This window comes from Triturus cristatus, chromosome 6 (assembly GCF_964204655.1).
Source record: "Triturus cristatus chromosome 6, aTriCri1.1, whole genome shotgun sequence".
Classification (NCBI taxonomy): Eukaryota; Metazoa; Chordata; class Amphibia; order Caudata; family Salamandridae; genus Triturus; species Triturus cristatus.
In genome coordinates, this window is record NC_140589.1 from 1,837,986,686 (window position 1) to 1,838,007,652 (window position 20,967).

General features: G+C 50.6%; 1 protein-coding gene across 2 annotated transcripts in view; it reads left to right on the forward strand.

Moving 5' to 3' along the window:
• Window positions 1-20,967, forward strand: part of CAD (carbamoyl-phosphate synthetase 2, aspartate transcarbamylase, and dihydroorotase) — a 399,701-nt gene that overhangs the window by 210,054 nt on the left and 168,680 nt on the right. The gene's annotated exons all lie outside the window — the stretch shown is intronic.

Consider the following 20,967-nt stretch of genomic DNA (forward strand, 5'->3'; position numbering starts at 1 on the left):
GTGTAGACCTGTTCCTGCTTTTGAAGCCAATCCTGTGACAGGTCTGTCTTTTAGTAGTGCAAATCCAGGATAAATCAAACTGCAGTGTAGCAGAGCTCCGCCCCGTCCCACTGCTCTTTATCTAAAGAAGTCTTGAGGGCATCAAGGTGCCACTCTTATCTTGCTCCCTATCCCAGATTGAAGAGCTAATTACAATGTTCCCACGATGGAATGCTAAGGGCCGTGCTGCATATTTGTGGCCCTCTTCCTGCCCTCTTTGGTGCGCCTCTTGGCCCCAAGGATCTGCAGGGGCCATCAATCGCGTTTCACTGTCATAAAAGTCCTCTGCTCAGCTTCAGCCCATCAGAGCGGCTCAGGTTTTGCAGCGGCTACTATGCCTATTCAGCTTCAAGACCTGCGCTCCTGTGTCATGACAGTCACTACATCTAATATATGTAAGTCACCCCTACAGCAGGCCTTTGAGCCCTAAGGCAGGGTACATTATATTCTATGTGAGGACATATCTGCATGAGCAGATTCTGCCCCTGTGATGTCTATTTTTATTATTAGAAATTGCAAGTCAGCAGGCAAGCCATCTCAAGGTATGTACTGGGCACTGGTCGAAAGCTTCCTAGCTACATAATGGCTCCACTAAAACATATGGTGTTTGGTATCAAACACCTCATATTAATAAAACTGATTCCAGTGATGGATGTATTAATGCATGCACCCAGGGGGTACCTTGGAGGCACCCCCATAAACCTACCAGCCCTCTAGTGTGCTGACTGACTGGTCCAGCCTGCCACCGCAGACGAGTTTTTGACCCCCCTTGGAGGCAAGAGCCCTGCTCCGAGGACAGAAACAATGCCTGCTCTGGGGAAAGGTGTTATCACCGCCTCTCCCAAGAAGGCTGGTATAGCAGCACATCAAGACAGGAGGCTGCAAAGGCCTTTGCTGCTTTTGATATGCGACCCAAGATTTCCCCGGACAGGGGAGATGCTACTCCCTGCCCCTGGGCCTTCTGGCACCAGGACAGGCGGGAAAATTATCTATGCCAGAGGCGTGTTGCACTGCCAGGCTGAACACACCTGTAGGGTGACCAGACTGAAGTGAATGCAAAACAAATTGGAGAGAGAAGGGAGAGCTAGTCTGTCTTCCCTGCACTGTATCAATTCAAAACACTAGGAACAAACACGCTGACAGCTTAACAGTGCTAGTAAAAGTCTCTTGCTCCAAATATTTTTTGAAAGAACCCTCAGCCATTTATCACTATGTTCACCTAGGGTTTAATATGTCTTTTGTCAGGACCAAGTACTGTCATGCGCATGCACCCTAAGGTATGCGCTGCAAGCTTGTTTTTCAAGCTTACACTCGATGAGCCACCTCTTGCAACTGTATCTGTTGTGCAGCCTTTCTTTACAACATGGTGGCTCGAAGGTGGTGGACCCTATTGTCACACATGCGTCAAGGCATCTCGCCCCTTGATACACCTCTGTTGTCTCCTCTCGATACAGGGCTTGAGAGGTCCTGACAAAAGCCATATTGACCCCCTAGGAGCACTTAGTGATAAATGGCTGAACAAGTTGACCATGTGAAAAAGGGATACGCAGGACCGTTGTAGTCCCGAAGACATCGCTCATGGTTTTCAAACTTGCCCAAGACCACCATTTAATAATGTGCCTCCATTGGTGGCTGGCCTAGAGACACTTTTAAATCACTTGCACCTTCACTTGATTAAAAAAGAAATGGAGCTCTGCAGTGAATCTGGCATCAAAGCACACCCTGGGGGCACTCTGCACCCAGGGTGGGACCATAATGATGAAACATGTCACCACTAGGTTGGTGAAAGAGAGTTCTTTAAAAAAAAAAAAAAACCTAGTGTTCCCCTTCTTTTCCCATGTTCGAGGCATGTGGGCTGCTTAATTCATATCTGTGCATAGATCGCCGCCTAGTGTTGGGTCCGGATGATTGCACATTGTTGTCCTGGAAGAGTCTTCGAAGTATCACGAGATAGGTGGCTCCTCCCCTGGACTACAGTGCGCACGGGCATCCTCTCCATCCTCAGATTGTTTTTTTCCGCCATTGGGTTCGGATGTGCTTATCTTAGCTCAAGTTAGGAAATCTTTATTTAAGGCAAAAGCCTTTAGGTATCGTTGGTACTGTTTGCGTTCGGTATCAACAGATTATTATACTTATTCACACTTCTCGGACCTAGTCTCGGTCCGAACATCGATCGACGTTCGAGGATGGAATCGAGGACTCCCTTCAAGAGAGGTCCTTTATGTCATGCGAAATATCCACACATCGATGTCCATCCGGTGTGTAACAAATGCTTATCACCGGATCATGATGAGTCCAGGTGTATGGCCTGCGCCCGGTTCCGGTCAAAGAAGACACTTCGGAATCGACGGGCGGCTAGATTGGAGGCCAAACAATCGGCGCCTACCCCGGTTAACATATTCGGCACCGAGGATGAGGAAGTCGAGAGCGTCGAAGAGATAGACTCGAGCCATGCTTCGGAGCATGAATCCCAATCTGACGACGATGATGAGGTGATCTTCGAGGACGAAGACGTCGACGAGGTAGGAGACGACGATGAGGCCCTTGGGGCCGAGGAAGATAGCTCGGGCGAGGAGCTAGGCCAATCCGTCGATGCGGAGGCCGAAGGACACAGTCTTGACAAGTCTCAGGTCGAGGGATCGCCTGCGGGCCTTACCCAAGATCGGTCGGATCGTTCTACAGCCCCGCCTGAAGGCCCGGCTTCGAACATTTCAAAAGAGCCAACGCTATCAAAAAAGACTGGATTCGATTCAGTGAAAGCGAAACCAAAACCAGCACCGGTCAAATAGAAACCGAAAGTGCAACTGGTTCAGGTCGGGTCGAAGGCATCGAAGCCCTCCAACCCGTCGACACAGAAAAGGGACATCGGAGCCGACCAAACAAAGAAGGACTTCGGTACTGAGAAAACAAAAAAGGGCTTCGGCACCGAGACACAGAAGAAGGCCTTCGGTCCCGAGAAGATGCTACGGCCTATGGCGCCGAAAGTTGGAGCACCGACCACCAAGGTCACGGTGGTCGATCCGTCTACGTCGACACCGAAGAGTGCGGCGGCTGCCAAGATATCGAATCTACCAGTCGTCGATCCCAAACTTCGGATCGAACACCCGAAGGCTGGGAAGAAACCGGAGACCGCGTCGAGGCCTGTCTCCAAAGAGCCTATCGGTTCCAAAGCACCGTCTGCATTCACGTTGCAACAGGTGTCAGAGTCCCTACAGCGCATCAGGGAACGGGCAACCCTCGAACTAAAAACGGGTCCTAAAGCTCACTCGGCGCCGGCACCGATCAAGTTTGGATTGCCGCCACCCGGGGCACCGAAGATGTTCGAACTTCGGAGGAGTCTCGAACACACACGAACAGTGTCCACGGAAAGAACCAATGTCGAGGACTCGCGGGACCAGTTTATCGACGCCGACACTGGTAGGCTGTTGTTCCGTAAATGGAGAATTGTTCCAGAGAAGGCTTTAGACTCCTACAAGATTCCACTAAAAAGGAAACTGGCTTCAGGTTCGACGCCAGTGCTTGTAGAAACATTCCACACCTATCATCAGGAACCGCCATCCTTTTCTCCTACACACTCGGAACAGGATGCAGGAGAGGGCTATATTGGGGATGATACCACTTATCCTGTGGATAATGACCCTGATGACCAACAGCAAGACCCAGATCAAGCATGGGGAGACCCTACTGACCAAGGTGACCCACAAGATGCTCCTGACACTCATCTTTACAATGTCAAAACATCTCCCACTGAAGATACTGCTGCTTTTAACGCCCTCATTGAAAGGGCAGCTGCCAATCACGGAGTGGAGCTCCATTCGGACTCTGTCGAGGAGGATTTCTTGGTGGACACGTTCTCCATTTCAGAAAGAACGGTCAAGACTCTACCAATGCTAAAAGGGGTTCTTAAACATGTTAAGGACATATTTAAGGAAACCACCAGGGCACGGGTATTGAACCCCAGAATAGAGAAGAAATACAAACCTGCACCCGGAGACCCCATGTACATTAAGGGTCAATTGCCGTTGGACTCCATGGTAGTTTCTAATGCTCGCAAGAGAGCTAACTCGCAGACTACAGGTGATGCTCCTCCTCCAGACAAGGAGTCCAAAGTGTTAGAAACATCAGGCAAAAGGGTAGCAGCACAAGCAGCAAACATCTGGCGCATTGCCAACACTCAGGCACTCCTGGCCCGATACGACAGGTCACACTACGATACACTAGAAACACTGCTAGAACACCTACCAGATGAATACAAAGATGGAGCGGAGCTCCTCATCAGAGAGGGACAACTCATTACAAATGCGTCCATCAAATGCGCACTGGATGCAGCTGACACTGCAGCAAGGGCAATCCACACTAGTGTGATGTTGAGGAGGCACTCATGGCTGAGAATATCAGGCTTCAAACCTGAGATTCAAAATAATATCTTGAATCAACCAGTCAACCCAGACTGTTTATTTGCCCCCGAGGTTGACACTACACTGGAAAAGATTAAAAAGGACACAAACTGCGAAATCTATGGGGGCTCTACAGTCCCAGCAGTTTCGGAGTGGCTCCTTTCGTCGCCCCGGGAACAGAGGAGCAGCTAGAGGTCAGGGGTCCCAGCAGCAATACAGTAAAGGAGGTACCCAGAGTACCTATAATAAAAACAATAGGGGTGGATATCGTGGATCCAGCACCAAAGGCAGAGGACGAGGACACAACAACACCAGGTCCTCCGCCAATAACAAACAGTGATGTCTTGTCGCTGCCCCCCGCCCACATAACACCGGTCGGGGGGGAGACTCCAACAGTTCCTGCCAGTCTGGAGATCCATCACCACAGACAGGTGGGTCAGAGAAATTGTCCAGTACGGTTATTGTCTGGAATGAACATCCAATCCACCCAACATACCACCAAGACACCGTCCTATGTCCGCAGAGCACTTGACATTATTGCAGCAAGAAGTACTAAGTATGCTGCAAAAAGGAGCCATAGAGCTCGTGCCTATGGAACAGCGGGGGTCAGGGGTGTACTCTCTGTACTTCTTAATCCCCAAAAAAGGACGGGTCTTTACGACCTATACTAGACCTCCGCCCCCTCAACCAATACATTCTGTCAGAGCATTTTCATATGCTCACCCTCCAGCAGGTTCTGCCGTTACTCAGTCAGGGAGACTTCCTAGCAACACTAGATTTAAAAGATGCGTATTTCCACATACCCATACACCCATCACACAAAAAATATCTCAGGTTCACTCTTCAGGATCAGCATTATCAGTTCAAAGTACTCCCTTTCGGGGTAACGACGGCGCCCAGGGTCTTTACCAAATGCCTAGCGACAGTGGCTGCACACTTAAGAAGACAGCACATTCACGTCTTCCCTTACCTGGACGACTGGCTTGTTCAGGCAAAGTCAGCCCAGCAGTGTGCCAGCCACGTATCCCACACCATTCACCTTCTTCACAGTCTGGGATGCTCACTAAATTATCCAAAGTCACATCTTCAACCCGCCCACGTACGGCAGTACCTGGGCGCGACCATAGACACTCTGGCAGCCAAAGCTCAGCCAAACTTGGTGAGGATCAACAGCATGCAACTGCTGATAAAAAACGTTCAAACCTCAACACTCCCTTCCAGCGCGAGTGTTCATGCAGTTGATAGGCATGATGGCCTCCTGCATCTTCATAGTCCCGCACGCGAGACTACATATGCGCCCGCTTCAGGAGTGCTTGGCACGTCAATGGAATCGGACTCAAGGACAGTTAAAAGACCTAGTGTTGGTGAGCGGTCGGGCATACAACTCTCTGCATTGGTGGAATCCACAAAACCTTTGCAAGGGCCAACCGTTCCTAGAGCCTGTTACACAAATAATACTGACAGCGGACTCATCTCTCCAGGGATGGGGATCTCATGTACTCAATTACACAGTGCAGGGACTATGGACGACACAGCAACAGAAGATGCACATCAACCTTCTGGAACTGATGGCTATCTTCCTGGCGATGAAGGCATTCAAAGTACACTTGTGCAACAAAGTCGTGTTGATCCGGACGGACAACATGACTGCCATGTACTACGTACAGAAGCAGGGAGGAACACACTCTCCGCAGTTGTCTCATCTGGCTCAGAGCATGTGGAAGTGGGCCATTCAGAGGAACATGTTCCTCATGGCGGAACACCTCCCGGGCAAGGACAACCAGATGGCGGATCTGCTCAGCAGACACAGCCACCAAATACACGAATGGGAGCTACATCCATCAGTACTCCAACCGTACTTCCAGCAGTGGGGTCATCCAGAGATAGACCTATTCGCCACAAGGGAAAACGCAAAATGCCAAAGCTTTGCCGCCAGGTTTCCACAGTCGCAGGGCAATGCGATATGGATGAACTGGTCAGGCAGATTTGCGTACGCTTTTCCCCCAGCGCCATTAATACCGCTAGTGGCACGCAAACTACGGCAACACTCGATGACACTCATCCTGGTTGCTCCAATGTGGGCACGCCAGCCATGGTACACCACGTTCCTAGAACTGTCCGCGGTGCCGCCTCAAAGACTGCGGCTAACACCCAAACTTTTAACACAGAACCATGGCGAAATTCAGCACCCAGATCCGCAACAGCTGAACCTGGCTATCTGGCTCCTGAAGTCTTAGAGTTTGGCTACCTGAACCTGCCTCCAGAATGTATGAATATCATCAAGGAGGCCAGGAAACCCACAACCAGAGCTTGCTATGCGGCTAAATGGAAAAAGTTTGTCATTTACTGTAAAAACAATGACATTAATCCGCTGGATGCATCCATTCAGAACATCATCTGTTACCTGTTACACTTATACCGATGCAATCTGGCGTACAACTCCGTCCGTATACATCTGACCGCAATAGCGGCCTATCTTCAGGACAGGCAGCACCTCTCTTTATTCAAAGTGCCTGCCATCAAAGCCTTCTTAGAGGAACTCAAAAGAGTGATTCCTCCAACTCACCCACCGGCACCGGTGTGGAACCTGAATGTGGTCGTCACCAGATTGATGGGTCCACCTTTTGAACCTTTACATTCATGTGAGATTCAATTCCTCACCTGGAAAGTAGCCTTCTTAGTGGCAATCACTTCGTTGAGAAGAGTTAGTGAACTCCAGGCACTAACCATTCAAGAGCCATTCATACAGGTTCACGCAAACAGAGTTGTACTACGTACTAACCCCACATTCATGCCTAAAGTGATATCGCAGTTCCACATGAATCAGACTATTGAACTGCCTGTTTTCTTTCCAAATCCGGAAAATGTCGCAGAGAGAATGCTCCATACACTAGATGTAAAGAGGGCCCTCATGTACTATATAGACAGAACAAAGGATTTTAGGAAAACAAAACAACTGTTCGTTGCCTTTTCTCCACAACACAAGGGCAACGCCATTTCCAAAGCAGGGATAGCCAGATGGATCGTTAAATGTATTCAAATTTGCTATCAAAAAGCTAAACGCACATTAACTATTCCCCCACGAGCCCACTCAACACGAAAGTTAGGGGCGTCCATGGCTTTCCTAGGGAATATTCCTTTAGAGGAAATATGTAGAGCAGCCACATGGTCCACTATACATACATTTACAAAACACTACTGTGTAGATGTACATTCCAAACAGCAGGCAGCTGTAGGACAGGCTGTTCTCAAGACCCTTTTTCAGACTGCTGCAGCTGGCACGGGCAGCCGCCGCTAATGGAGGGACTGCTATATAATCTATGCACAGATATGAATTCAGCAGCCCACATGCCTCGAACTGAATATGCTACTTACCAGTATGCATCTGTTCTTGGCATGTAGGGCTGCTGACATTCATATCGCCCACCCTCCTCCCCGGCGCCTGTCGCGGCTGCAGCACTCAGAATTACTGTATAGCATGGTCATCACTTACTGTATCTACTCCATCACTGCCACAATGGCGAAAAACAATCTGAGGATGGAGAGGATGCCCATGCGCACTGTAGTCCAGGGGAGAAGCCACCTATCTCGTGATACTTCGAAGACTCTTCCAGGACAACAATGTGCAATCATCCGAACCCAACACTAGGCGGTGATCTATGCACAGATATGAATGTCAGCAGCCCTACATGCCAAGAACAGATGCATACTGGTAAATAGCATATTCAATATGGAGCAAGAGACTTTCACTAACATTGTCAAGTTGCCAGCACGTTCGTTCCTAGTTTTTTAAAAATAATGCAGACTGAGGGAACACAAATTTAGAAATCCTACCATCTTGTGTGTGGTGGAATTGGGAGCTTTGAGACAGGGTTGATGTCCACTCCCCAAATGAAGCGGTCATCTAGGGGGTGTAGTGACCCCAGGGGTAAGTAGCTCATTTTCTACTACCCTTCACTCCCCTTAATGCCCTAAATTGAGGATTTAGATGACCCCCCTGATGCCAGGACTGGAGATTCCTGCCGAACCAAGAAGGATACCGAAGAACCAAGAGAAGCCAGGACTGTGGAGAAATGACCGACTTGGCTCTAAACATGTCTGCTGTTCCCGACAGTCTTGCGCCAAAGTCATCTCTTCCTGCAGCTGCTGTACCTTCAAAAGCCTGGGAGGACTGCTTGACTTCATCAAAGACCCAGGAACTCCTGTGGAGTAGAAGAGCTTCTTTTCTGCATCCTGCAGGCACTCCGAAAGAACATGAGGAATCCAGACTGCCGCAAACTTGACACTGGAAAGCACCACTGCACCAGTGCGCCCAGCCTTAGTTGAAGTGGGCCAACGGTGCCAGCGTCGTCCCCTGACCCTTAGGAGACGGAGCCCACCTTGGGTTTGCCCACAGAGGACTCACCAATACTGCCTGCAGCCTCTTTGTGCAGACCCCCTCTTCCGCAAGAGTCTCTGGTGATGAAAACCCGATGGCTCAGAACACCTCTGCACCCAGCCTCCCTGGCACAAGTAGAAGAGGTTCAAAGATGTCCTTGAGCATCGTGAGACCGAAGCCCCCTTGTTGGTTCAGCATGCCTGCTCTCCCAGTCCCAGTTTGCAGACACTTTGCAATCGGACCGTTCCCCTTTAAACGGAATGCGACATTGGACGCTATAACACCTCTGCACCCGGAAGCCCTTGAGCCTCCCGAGGTGACCTGTTGGTGTGGCCATGGACCTTGCCCCATTCTCACCTTAAGTTCAGGAGATTGGTCCTGTAAGTCACGATGAAGTGCCTGAATACAGTACATGGTTCGAGGCATGTGGGCTGCTGAATTCATATCTGTGCATAGATCGCCGCCTAGTGTTGGGTCCGTAGGATTGCACATTGTTTTCCTGGAAGAGTCTTCGAAGTATCACGAGATAGGTGGCTCCTCCCCTGGACTACAGTGCGCATGGGCATCCTCTCCATCCTTAGATTGGTTTTTTCCGCCATTGGGTTCGGATGTGCTTATCTTAGCTCAAGTTCGGAAACTTTAGTTTAAGGCCAAAATGCCTTTAGATCTCGTCGGTATTGTTCACGTTCGGTACCGACCAGTTTATTTTGTGTTTTAGTACCTTCTTCACGCTTTTTGGATCCGCTTCGGTCCGAACATCGATCTCCGATCGACGATGGAATCGAGGACTCCCTTCAAGAGATGTCCTTTTATGCCATGCGAAATACCCACACGTCGATGTCTGTCCATCCGGTGTGCAACAAATGTCTCTCACCGGATCATGATGAGTCGAAATGTATGGCCTGCGCCCGGTTCCGCTCGAAGAAGACTCTGCGGAATCGACGGGCAGCGAGATTGGAGGCACAGCAATCGGCGCCTGCCCCGGTCAACCTCTTCAGCACTGAGGACGAAGAAGCCGAGAGCGTAGAAGACATAGACTCCAGCCACGCTTCCGAACATGACTCCCGATCGGAAGACGATGATGAGGTGATCTTTGAGGACGAATACGTCGTCGAAGAGGTAGGAGACTACAATGAGGCCCTTGGGGCCGAGGAAGATGGCTCCAGCGAAGAGCTAGGCCAACCCGTCGATACAGAGGCCGAGAGACAGTCGTCATAAGGCTCAGTTCGAGGGATCGCCTGCGGGCCTTACCCAAGATCAGTCACACAGTTCTTCGGCCCCGCCTCAAGGCCCGGCCTCGAACATTTCACAGGAGCCATTAATATCGAAGACGACTGGATTCCCTTCAGTGAAACCAAAACCGTCTGTCGCACCGGTTACATCGAAACCGAAAGTGAAACAGGTTGCGATCGGATCGAAGGCCTCGAAGCCCTCCACTCCTTCGACGCCGGCACAGGTCATCGGCACCGAACACACCAAAAGAGATTTCGGTGCCGAGCTCACGGCGACGGGTCCCGGCGCCGAGCCAAAGAAGAAGGCCCTCGGTCCCCACAAGGCGCCTCGGCCTATGGCACCGAAGATTACGGCCCAACCCACCAAGGTCAAGGTGGTCGATTCGTCTGCGTCGACATCGAAGGGTGCGGCGCCTGCCAAATCATCGGCTCCGACGAGCGTCGATGCCTACCTTCGGATCGACGACCCAAAGACTGGAAATAAGTCGGATTCCGCTTCGACGCCTGCCTCCAAGGTGCCTATCGGTTCCAAAGCGCCATCTGCGTTCACCTTGCAACAGGTCTCAGCGTCGTTGCAACGCATCAGGGACCGGGCAACCCTCCAACCTACGTCGGGTCCCGAAACGCACAAGGCCGCAAAATCACACTCGGCGCCGGCGCACATCACGTTTGGATTGCCGCCGCCCAAGGCACCGAAAATGTTCGAACTTCGGACACGTGTCCACCAAACACAGTCACTATCCACTGGACAAATCGATATCGAGCCTTCACAGGCACACTTTATCGACGCCGACACTGGTAGGCTGATGCTCCGCAAGCGGAAAATCACACCAGAGAAGGGTTTGGACTCATACAAGATTCCTTTGAAACAAAAACTGCCGGCAGGTTCCGCACCAGTGCTTCATGAAACCTTTCAACCCTTCCTTCAGGACCCACCGTCCTTTTTTCCTACGCATTCAGAGGCAGACGCCGGAGAGGACTATATAGGGGATGATACCACCTACCCTGTGGATATCGATCCTGATGATCACATGCAAGACCCAGATCAGGCATGGGTTGACCCCACCGACCAGGGTAACGCACCAGATACTCCTGACACGCAGCTTTATAATATAAAGACATCTCCCACAGAGGACACTGCTGCCTTTAATGCCCTCATAGAACGGGCTGCTACCAATCATGGAGTGGAACTCCATTCTGACACTGTAGAGGAAGATTTCTTAGTGGACACATTCGCCTCCTCTGAGAAAACCGTCAAAACTCTGCCAATGTTGAAGGGAGTTCTAAAACCTGCAAAAGAAATTTTTAAAGAAACAACCAGGGCACGGGTGTTGAACCCCAGAATCGAAAAAAAATACAAGCCTGCACCCGGAGACCCTATGTACATTAAGGGTCAGTTACCATTAGACTCCATAGTTGTTGCTAATGCTCGCAAACGAGCACATTCACAAACAACGGGTGATGCTCCTCCCCCCGACAAGGAGTCCAAAGTGCTGGAGACATCAGGCAAAAGGATAGCAGCGCAAGCGGCCAACATCTGGCGCATTGCCAACACCCAGGCACTCCTGGCCCGTTATGATAGGTCACACTACAACACACTAGAATCACTGCTACAACACTTGCCAGATGAATACAAAGAGGCAGCGGAGCTCCTTATCAGAGAGGGACAACTCCTTACAAATGTGTCCATCAAATGCGCCCTGGATGCAGCCGACACTGCAGCAAGGGCGATCAACACAAGCGTCATGTTGAGGAGGCACGCATGGTTAAGAATCTCAGGCTTCAAGCCTGAAATTCAGAACAATATCTTAAATCAACCGGTCAACCCAGACTTTTTATTTGGCCCCGAGGTTGACACTACCCTCGAAAAAATTAAGAAAGACACTGAAACTGCAAAATCAATGGGGGCTCTGCAGTCGCAGCAGTTTCGGAGTGGCTCCTTTCGTCGCCCCGGGAATAGAGGAGCAGCTAGAGGTCAGGGGTCCCAGCAGCAGTACAATAAAGGGGGTACGCAAAGTAACTATGATAAAAACAATACAGGTGGATATCGTGGATCCAGCACCAAAGGCAGAGGACGTGGGTACGGCAACACCAGGTCCTCCCCCAAAAACAAACAGTGACGCCTTCTCCCTGCCCCCCGACCACATAACACCTGTCGGGGGGAGACTCCAACAGTTCCTGTCAGTCTGGAAATCCATCACCACAGACAGGTGGGTCAGGGACATTATCCAGTACGGTTACTGTCTAGAATTAACGTCCACTCCACCCAACATACCGCCAAAGCACCGTCCTATGTCCGTAGAGCACTTGGCATTATTGCAGCAGGAGGTACTAAGTATGCTGCAAAAAGGTGCAATAGAAATCGTGCCCGTAAACCAACAAGGGACAGGGGTGTACTCTCTGTACTTCTTAATCCCAAAAAAGGACGGATCTCTCAGACCTATACTAGACCTGAGACCCCTCAACCACTACATTCTATCAGAGAATTTCCATATGCTCACCCTACAGCAGGTTCTACCGTTACTCAGTCAGGGAGACTGCCTAGCCACACTGGATTTGAAAGATGCGTATTTCCACATACCCATACACCCATCGCACAGAAAATATCTCAGGTTCACTATTCAGGATCACCACTATCAGTTCAAAGTTCTCCCCTTCGGAGTAACAACGGCACCCAGGGATTTTACCAAGTGCCTAGCGACAGTGGCTGCACATCTACGGAGACAGCACATTCACGTCTTCCCTTACCTGGACGACTGGCTTGTTCAGGCAAAGTCAGCCCAGCAATGTGCCAGCCACATGTCCCTCACCATTCACCTTCTTCACAGTCTAGGATTCTCACTAAATTACCCAAAATCACATCTTCAACCCGCACACGTACGACAGTACCTGGGCGCGACCATAAACACTCTGACAGCCACAGCTCAGCCAAATTTAGTGAGGATCAACAGCATGCAACTGCTGATCACAAAGTTCAAACCTCAACACTCCCTTCCAGCGCGAGTGTTCATGCAGTTGATAGGCATGATGGCCTCCTGCATTTTCATAGTCCCGCACGCGAGACTACATATGCGCCTGCTTCAGGAGTGCTTGGCACGTCAATGGAATCAGGCTCAAGGACAATTAACAGACCTAGTGTTGGTGAGCGGTCGGGCATACAACTCTCTGCATTGGTGGAATCCACAAAACCTTTGCAAGGGCCGACCGTTCCAAGAGCCTGTTCCGCAAATAATACTGACGGCGGACGCCTCTCTCCAGGGATGGGGAGCTCATGTACTCAATTACACAGTGCAGGGACTATGGACGACACAACAAAAGAAGATGCACATCAACCTTCTGGAACTGATGGCAATCTTCCTAGTCATGAAGGCATTCAAAGTACACTTATGCAACAAAGTCGTGTTGATCCGGACGGACAACATGACTGCCATGTACTACATACAGAAGCAGGGAGGAACACACTCTCCACAGTTGTCTCATCTGGCTCGGAGCATGTGGAAGTGGGCCATTCAGAGGAACATATTCCTCATGGCGGAACACCTCCCGGGCAAGGACAACCAGATGGCGGATCTGCTCAGCAGACACAGCCACCAGATGCACGAGTGGGAGCTACATCCGTCAGTACTCCAGCCGTACTTCCAACAGTGGGGTCATCCAGAGATAGACCTATTCGCCACAAACGAAAACGCAAAATGCCAAAGCTTTGCCGCCAGGTTCCCACATCCGCAGTGACAGGGCAATGCGATATGGATGAACTGGTCCGGCAGATTTGCGTACGCTTTTCCCCCAGCGCCACTAATACCTCTAGTGGCACGCAAACTGCGACAACACTCACTGACACTCATCCTAGTTGCTCCAACGTGGGCACGCCAACCATGGTACACCACCTTTCTAGAACTTTCCGTGGTGCCGCATCAAAGGCTGCGGATCACACCCGCACTTTTAACGCAGAACCATGGCGAAATTCAGCACCCAGATCCGCAACAGCTGAACCTGGCAATCTGGCTCCTGAACTCTTAGAGTTTGGCTACCTAAACCTGCCACCCGAATGTATGGATATCCTCAAGGAGGCTAGAAGACCCACAACCAGAGCTTGCTATGCAGCTAAATGGAAAAGGTTTGTCAATTACTGCAACAACAATGACATTAACCCGCTGGACGCATCCATTCAAAACATCATCTGTTACCTCTTACACTTATACCGATGCAATCTGGCATACAGCTCCATACGTATACATTTAACCGCGATAGCAGCCTATCTTCAAAACAGGCAGCACCTCTCTTTATTCAGAGTGCCTGCCATCAAAGCCTTCTTAGAGGGACTCAAACGAGTAATTCCCCCGAGACACCCACTGGCACCAGTGTGGAACCTCAATGTGGTCCTCACCAGATTAATGGGTCCACCTTTTGAACCTCTCCATTCATGTGAGATTCAATTCCTCACCTGGAAAGTAGCTTTCTTAGTGGCAATCACTTCGTTAAGAAGAGTTAGTGAACTCCAGGCACTAACCATTCAAGAGCCATTCATACAGGTTCACGCAAACAGAGTTGTACTACGTACTAACCCCACATTCATGCCTAAAGTGATATCGCAGTTCCACATGAATCAGACTATTGAACTGCCTGTTTTCTTTCCAAATCCACAAAATGTCGCAGAGAGAATGCTCCATACACTAGATGTAAAGAGGGCCCTCATGTACTGTATAGACAGAACAAAGGATTTTAGGAAAACAAAACAACTTTTCGTTGCCTTTTCTCCACAACACAAGGGCAACTCCATTTCCAAAGCAGGGATAGCCAGATGGATCGTTAAATGTATTCAAATTTGCTATCAAAAAGCTAAACGCACATTAACTATTCCCCCACGAGCCCACTCAACACGAAAGTTAGGGGCGTCCATGGCTTTCCTAGGAAACATTCCTTTGCAGGAAATATGTAGAGCAGCCACATGGTCCACTATACATACATTTACCAAACACTACTGTGTAGATGTACACTCAAAACAGCAGGCAGCTGTAGGACAGGCTGTTCTCAAAACTCTTTTTCAGACTTCTGCAGCTGGCACGGGCAGCCGCCGCTAATGGAGGGACTGCTATATAATCTATGCACAGATATGAATTCAGCAGCCCACATGCCTCGAACTGAATATGCTACTTACCAGTATGCATCTGTTCTTGGCATGTAGGGCTGCTGACATTCATATCGCCCACCCTCCTCCCCGGCGCCTGTAGCGGCTGCAGCACTCAGAATTACTGTATAGCATGGTCATCACTTACTGTATCTACTCCATCACTGCCACAATGGCGAAAAACAATCTAAGGATGGAGAGGATGCCCATGCGCACTGTAGTCCTGGGGAGGAGCCACCTATCTCGTGATACTTCGAAGACTCTTCCAGGACAACAATGTGCAATCATCCTGACCCAACACTAGGCGGCGATCTATGCACAGATATGCATGTCAGCAGCCCTACATGCCAAGAACAGATGCATACTGGTAAGTAGCATATTCATTTTTCCCCATAGGATAATATTGGGCACCCAATGCTGAAAAGCACCTGTGCACCCGCCCACCCCCTTGCCGTCCGAGGTGACCTGTTGGTGCTACCTTGGATCTTGCCCCGAAGTTACCTTAAGGTCCAGGAGATTAATCCCGTAAGTCGCTGTGAAGTACTTGTATGCAGTGTATGTCTTTCCTCCATAGGCTAACATTACCGCTCCAGAAATTGCACGTATTGTCCATTTTTTTTTATATTGCAAAAATTCATATCTCAAAGTACTTACCGGATTATAATCTTGGAATCTAAATTTATTTAAAAGTATGTTATTATCTGATGGAGACATCTAGCCGCTCATTCCTTACCTTAGAATATCCCCAGGTGTCAGACTGGATCCGGATTTTTTTTTGCAGCAGCAGCTCTGCACGCCGGGGGATGGCGCCACACGACCCCGCCCTGACGTCGTCCACGTACGTGACGTCAGCAAGGTCATATAAGTCCCTTCCGGCGCGCTGGCATCAGTTTCCTTCTTTTCCGCGTACAACGCGGATCCGGAGTGAGCGGTTCCTCTGGCCTGTTTTCAGGCCCTTTATCGACACTTCGCGTCTGGAACAGTGTGCGATGCCCTCGGGCTTTAAATCCCATGCTTCCTGTTCACGGCAAATGTCTGCAACGGACCTGCATCTTATTTGTATGTGGTATCTCAGCAAGCACCACGACTCCACGGACTGCGACGCCTGCCAACAACTCAAGCCGAAGTCCTGGCGGGAGCGTCGGATGAAGCTTCTTTCGGCACGGCTGTCCCGGTCGGAGTCGTCTCTTCTCCCATCCTCTTCAAAGCAGTTCTGCCGTCGTTCGCCCTCTGGGGTCCAAGGCTGTTGTTCACCACTTCTTGGTAAGTTACGATGTATGTCGCCGGGGTCCTCGACCTCCACCTCCTCTGTGGTCAGGGGCACTGGTTCCTGGAACATTCCGGTGCCTCGCCCCCAACAGTCTCCCTCGCCCTACCCACCCTATCCGGGTGCGAGGGCGGCTCGGGCCCAAATGGAGGCCTATGCCACGGCCTTGCCGGCCTCACTTGGGTCCTCTCCCGTTCCTGGGGCGTCCTTGGGCCCTCCGCTATCTGTGGGTCCCCGACGGACTCATCGGGGTGTTCGCCCCCGGTGTCAAATGAGCCCTTGCCCTCTAGGGACGTCAGAGATGTGGTATCGTCAGGGCGTGGCTCGGCTGGGTCCCCTCTACGATCCCTAGGGTGTCGTCAGGGTGCGGCCCGGCTGGGTCCCCCTCTGCGACCCCTTGCACCCCTGCCGCGCCGGATAGTCCAGCGGGGCTCCCTGAGGCATCTCAGGTGGTTGCTAGTGCTCGAAGCCTCGCTTTGTGCACGCCTTGGCCTTCCAGACAGGCGGACGCCAGTCCAGGGTCGGCGCCGTAGACTCGCCTCCACTTCTTTCTCCGGAGTCAGGGCCTTCTGTGGTCAAAACCGAGTCGGCACCGGTGCGGCGCCGAAGGCTTACCTCCCCGGATCCAGCTCCTTCTCCTTCCTCTTCTTCGGAAGGGGAGCTGGTCGTAGATTCGGTGCCGGCTGCAGTTGTTTTGGCGCCGCATGGACGCAGGGTTGTTGATGAGTCTTCTCTGCAAGCGTTGGAAGAAAGTGTGGCGACGGACTCACCCCTGTCAACACCGGTGGTATTCTTGCCTGTGCCTCCTTTAGAATATGTGGAGGCAGTGGAATCCCCGCCTCCTCTGGAGGATCCACAACCGACAGACTCCTCGCCTCTTCTGGAGCCTCGTCAGACCCCCATTCCTCAATTGGGCTCCCCTCAGTGGAGCATTGGTCGCACCCTCACTGTCTTGGGAGGGTTAGCCTACAGTCCTCACCTAATGATCGGAGGACTACCGAGGCTGGTGCAACCTTTCTGCGAGTGGTCTCTTTGGGCACTCGGATTCTGAACATGCAACCCCCGTTGGTGCCCCTCTCTGTGGACCTTTTACTTGATGTCCTTCACCGTTAGTCAGGAAATGTGGAGCCGCTTCTGCCCTTTGAAGCCTCTTTTTTTGATGCCCTTTTGGGTACCTGGGTTCAGCCAGCTTCTGGTGACCCAGTGGCTCGTTCGGTCAGGCACCGACACCGTCCTGCTCCACATGATCCGGTCTGCTTATTTGTGAAGCCAGACGTGCAAGGGTTTGTTGTGCAAACTGCCTTCCCTTCCAAGGCTGATACTTCCTCCCTCCCGGGAGTCCAGATGGCTTGAGTCATGGGGTCGGAACATCTTTGCCTCCACTGGTGCCGCACTACGGTCACTAAATACGGTGTGTGTCCTAGCTCGGGCTACTTCTGCACTCTGGGACTCTGCAGAGTCTTTGCTCTCCGCCAGCACTGAAGGCTCTCGTGTTGACCTCCTTCACCTTCTCCACGACGGCCGTGACCTTGCTGAGTTTACCATTCCGCCTTGGATACTGTAGATTCCTTAGGCCGGGCTATGCTGCTTCAGTCGCCTTGCGGCACCATGCTTGGTTGCGTGATAACGTCTTTCCGGAAAATATCCGTGAAAGTCTTGTTGATTTGCCCTTCGATGGGGTTTTATTGTTTGATGCACACGCCAACTCGGCTGTTCGGCGTCTTCTTGCGGGCTTTCGCCCCCCACCTTAGACCTGTGTTTCTCAGGCGTTTGTCCTGGACTGGTACCCTTTCGTTCAGCATCCAATTGATACGTTGTGTTTTTGGCTGGTGGTAAGCTTCAGGTCTTTCTTTTGTATGGTATGGGGTGATTACCTCTTCCTTGACATCCTTTGGGTGCATTATGCGTTTTAAACTAGCAATTAGCCAACTGTGGCAGAGTTCCACAGATTGTTCCTCGGACTGTGGCTTGTCCTGATGGATGTTCCCCGTTGTTGGGGTGTGCATACTCCATGTGGGGTGCTTGTTTGCTATTATACAGCTCAGTTTGGGTCAACTGGGCCTAGGAGATTCCTCGGCCTCTATGCCTCCTCTGGTACTCTTGTCTGCCGATTGTACGGCACTCACTGTTGGGCCTTGGCGTCATCATCTGTACATCATAGATCCTCTTGCTTACTGCTTCCTTCTCCTCCGTGGGAGCTTTTAGGAGTGTTTTCACGCTTGACGGCAGCTTCTGTCTGCCATTCATGTACCGGATGTGTTCCTCTACAACTATGTTCCATGGTTGTGCATAGTTAATTTCTGTATACATGCAAATTCCAGAAGTACTTTTGTTCCTACCTCTTCCCCTCTCTTCGAGGCGGCGACGTAGGATCCGAAGTTTCCATGTTTCAGGGAGTCATGCATACAGCATTTCTGACAAAGCACTCTTTTGTGTTCCACTTACTGGAGTTGTTTCCAGTTCCTGGACAATCTATTTTCTGGACAGAGGTTACTTTCCTTCCATTCGGAGGGTGTGGTCTGCAATTCTGCATCTCTACGCCTTAGTGCTTTGGTGACTCTGCTGCTCCTTCCTTCGGAGGTGCCTCCTTCTTGCAGTTCACCGTATTTGATATCAGCTGGGCATACAGGACAGCACTTCTACTGTCAGTCGTCCTAGGTCTATGCCCTGCCTATCTGTATATCATGTGCTGGCTATCGTTTTGGCCTTCCACCTGCCATGTCGAGCCTTGTGCTTATTTTAGATATGCCACCTTCTGGTCTCTGTGGCGGTTTGCTCTGTGCTTGTTTCTATGGTGGCCTGCATCTGCGTGCTTCACATTGTCACTGTTCATCCTTGTTTTTTCCCCTTTTTGGGGCTGGGTGTGCAATTAATGGGGTTCTTGTCCCCGCATGCAATTCTAGAAACATTGCTGGTTTCTATCTAGTAGCCTTTGGTCCTTGGCCGTAGCCTCTCCGGCATTCCTTCCGTGGGCTAGCCTGGTAGGCTCTGGTTGCCTCTCCATGTTTCTTCTCGACATTTGGTCGGTGTTCACATGGTGCGCCATTACACTGAGAAGGGTCCTTCCTCCTCGCTTTCTTTCTTTTGTTCTGGTATATGGCTGGTGCTGTTTCTATCTTTCATGCTTATACTGGTATGGTGTAGCACCAGTCTGGCACTTTTGGGATGTCTTGCATTCTGTTATCTTTTGCTCTTCCGAGCTATTTTGGTTGCTGTCTGGCTGTTCCGCCACGGCCTTCCCCATTGTCTGGGACTCTGTTGCCGGCTCGCGTGCTTGCCACTTCTGTTGTTCTGTTGCAGACCCACCTCCCCTTTGGGGTATGGCTGTGGTATCTATTCTAAGTTAAGGAATCTGCGGCTAGATGTCTCTATCAGATGTACGAGTTACTTACCTTCGGTAACGATGTATCTGGTAGAGACGTTGTCTAGCGGCAGATTCCTGAACGCCCACACATCCTTCCCGTTCTGCGAACAACTTGCCAAATGGGGTTTTCTGCTGTTCTGCGAACAACTTGCCAAATGGGGTTTTCTGCTGTTCTGCGAACAACTTGCCAAATGGGAGTTTTCCACTGGCCTCTTCAGTTGCCGTTGGTTTTCTCTAACGGGTACTCACAGTGTTGCGTCCCTTCGGAGTTGCCATTATAAGTCGGACTCCTTCTTGGAGGTTTTCTACATTCAACGTGATCCCTTTTGCTTATCCTTCAGCAGGAGAATCATCTTCATTTTCTTTTCTTCTTCTGCTACCTTCCTTCCCTCCCGCCCTCTCTATTGGCTCAGGGTTCTGGTCTCCTCTACAGTCGTCTTCCTTGGGGATCTGTTGCCCTCTATCTCAGATCTCCATTATTGTAGGGGTAGTGCCAGTCTTTTCATTTTCATTCCTTCCTGCGGTGGACTGTTCTTTGTGCTCCGTTCTTGCTACATGACACAGTTCTACATGGTGATGACAGTCTATTTCTGTCTGGTGTTCTACATGGTAATGTCAGACTATTCTAACTGTTGAGATGTTCTTCCCTTGTTGCTCTCGGGAAGGGTCTTCGCTTTGCTTGCGGGGTTCTTTCTCACAGCTTATATGTACGCAGTGTTTAATTTGGTCTTCTCGATGGTGTCTTGCACCATCCACCTTCTTTATTCATGGGCTTTTATCCCTCGCACTCTGTTCCCATACTTTCACCGTTTTTTTTGTTGGTAGCTCCGCGTTGTACCGCGGAAAGGTTTCTCAGAAGAAAACTGTCAGCGTGCCGGGAGGACTTATATGACCTCGCTGACGTCACATACGTGGACGATGTCAGAACGGGGTAGTGTCGCAGGGCGCGCAGAGGTGCTGCTGCAAAAAAAATTCCGGATACAGTCTGACGCATGGGGATGTTCTAAGTTAAGGAATATGCGGCTAGACACCGTCTCTACCAGATACACTGTTACCGAAGGTAAGTAACTCGTACTTCATAAGTGTGTGTGTGTTGCTTAGCACTGCCCTCTGATATGCCGAACTACTCGTCCACAAAAGGGAGCATTTATGGTGTCACTTG